Source organism: Cinclus cinclus, chromosome 2, assembly GCF_963662255.1.
Source record: "Cinclus cinclus chromosome 2, bCinCin1.1, whole genome shotgun sequence".
Classification (NCBI taxonomy): Eukaryota; Metazoa; Chordata; class Aves; order Passeriformes; family Cinclidae; genus Cinclus; species Cinclus cinclus.
The window spans coordinates 81593820-81596595 of record NC_085047.1 but is presented as its reverse complement, the minus strand read 5'-3'; positions in this window follow the sequence as shown (position 1 = coordinate 81596595).

Below are 2776 nucleotides of genomic sequence, written 5' to 3'. Positions count from 1 at the left end.
GAGGAATTAAGAGCAACTGGAATGAAGTACAACTTTAAATAAACAAATGCTTTGAGTCTTCCATGTGCCATTACAATCTTTCCTCCTCTCAGAAATGGATGAACTTCTCAGGGAAAGAGGGAATCTGGAGCTTGTGTTCAGCTGATAGAACACAGGGACCACATCCAGGTTTAAATACTTGTGTGTGAGGCCTCTAGGTCAAATTAAGCTTGTTAATTTAGCCTAACAATATAAAATATATTAATTTCTGTGATTTTATTCCTTTATCTTGAACACCTTCATAAATACCCACAACACTTAAGACAGGGCTCCTATATATAAACCCCTGAATTTTTAATGGAAATAACACCAAGTCTTAGAACACAGTATTTAGGCCTCTCTTCAAAGTGTTTCTCACTCAGTGTTTCTTTGTCTGTTGCACTTTTCTTGTTTTTTTTCTTTATTGAGTTTGATCTCCAGTGCTTGCTTCGGTGTTTTGCTATCTTTAGATGTTTGTGTTCTTTTCCTAGAGAAAAAAAAAATGTGCATATTCTGACAGATATTCTAGAGGACCTGTGTTAACTTTAGGCTACTAAAATAAGGAAAAAGTAGTCTGTAGTTTATCGTGAAAAGTTGTCTTTCCATGTAGAGAAAAAAGTACCAGAAAAATGAATGGTACCATATTTATTAAATGCATAAATACATAATGTATAAATGTAAATTAAATACAGAAATAATTTCTTTTTTCCCCTTGGGATTCTGTTTTTATTTATAAGAAATAATCACATTTTTGCTATTATATAAATCATATCTAGGCAATATAAGGAATTTGTGTGGCAATGTCAATTAGTAAAAGCATTACTACATTAAATTATAATATTAATCTTGTAACAAAACAAAAAACTCAGTAGATTTTTATATAGATTACAGCAGTTCACCTTCCCCCCCCCCCCCCCTCACCTCAGAGTAAGGAAATTTTCCTTTGCAAGTTTCTTAAACAGAAATTACAGAGTCCTCTTTTTCTAATGTTTGACCAGCTAGGAGCAACTCAGTGTGGCTTTAATTTTTCATGAAATAGAGCATGTCAGACTTCCTACAATCAAATTTGCATTTACATACTTATTGTATAAATTACTCAATAAGAGTGGAAAGGAGAGTTACTCTCTATCATTTTTAGAACACGTTCCAACAGCTTGTCTTTGGAGTTAAATAGAGCTGTCTTGATCATTTTTACATATAGACTTCTTTGAACACTAAAAAGAATTATAATCACCTGATTATAAATTCACTGTTAATATAGCCTTAGAGCTGAGAACATTTCACTCCAGTAGTTAATTTAGTCTGTGGTAAATTCTCACTGTTATTTAATGTCATTTATCACCTGCTGTTTTGTCTTACTGTGAACATCCTGCCTGCCCTGTACAGTCTACAGTACATGGACCTTCTGTGACTTTAATGTACTCAGAACAAAGGCTCCAAAGTGCTTCTATCGGGTGGATTTGGCAACTTGCCTTAGATATATTCAAGCCATTTTGCTGCCTGTCACTCAGTGCTTTACAAATTGAACTCTGAGGAGAGGTGAAAAGGGTCTATGAGGCATTTTTTTTCTGGGAAGAATATGCTAATAAAGCGCCATCAGCAGGAAGCAGGTTGTGTCTGAAAGAGTTTTGTCAACTCTGAATTAATTTTGTGTGTTAAGAAACACGGGGGTGCTTCTAGAGCTAGTCTGTGGTAATTAATCCTTCCTGTTTCTGGAAGAGGAGAACTGTAATAAATGCAGCCCAGATTTAACAGATGTGTGCACACAATGTCTGCTTTATGAGGAGTAAAACAAAATTATGTGTATAGAACAAAAAATGTTGATTTAAAAAAATTAAAACAGTATGGAAAGTACTAAGATTGGAATTCCCAGTGCTTATGCAAATACTGTATTCCTTTAAATGTTACCAGACAGTATGGTTTTAGAAACATCTGCCAGAGTGGTTGGATGCTGTGAAGAGAATGAAAAGGACAGATGTTACTTGTGCTTGTAAAAACACCCTACTAAAAAATAGATGTATGAGATCTGAGCCACAATCTGCTTAATCGAGGTGATTATGGAAGCTGGACTAACAAGATAGAGAGTGGTAATGAACTATTCTGAGAATCTTTTTAATCTTTTCATAATATACTTTAAAAGATGTTAAAGATTGTTGTCGCAATGCAACATGATTTCAGTGCCCTTACCCTGTGTGGGATCAAGATCAGCACAGGACAAGGGGGAAAATATTTTGTGTGATGTAAAGAGTTTTAGAACACATATGGAATATCATACCACTTTAATCTTAGTCATACTTTCCTGTAAAATGTGACTTCAGTGAAGTGTGTGATCATTCATAACAAGTTCCAGATTTTACTGAATTCCATTACACGTCTCTCATTTATTTCAGTGCCCATCAGATCCCATGGACAATGTCACCTCTGAAGAAAATTACAATCACACATCTAACTCCTGAATTCCCTGTCCAAAGCATATACAAGAACTCTTCCTTCAGACCAAATTCCAGGTTTGATTTTGCTTGAGGGACTGTTTTTTCTGTGCTTTTCACAAAACAGAAACCCAAACAAACAAGCAAAACCTCCAAACAGACAAAACTCCATCCAAAGAAAAAAAAAAATGTTCTTCATGATCCATTGGTGATATTTTGTCATACTCATAAAGCATGTCCTTCATTTAGATGTGTCTCCATGATGGTTTTAATTGTTTTGCAGCCAAGTTAGATGCCTTAATTTTAGCAGAAAGTATAGCTCTGAGGCT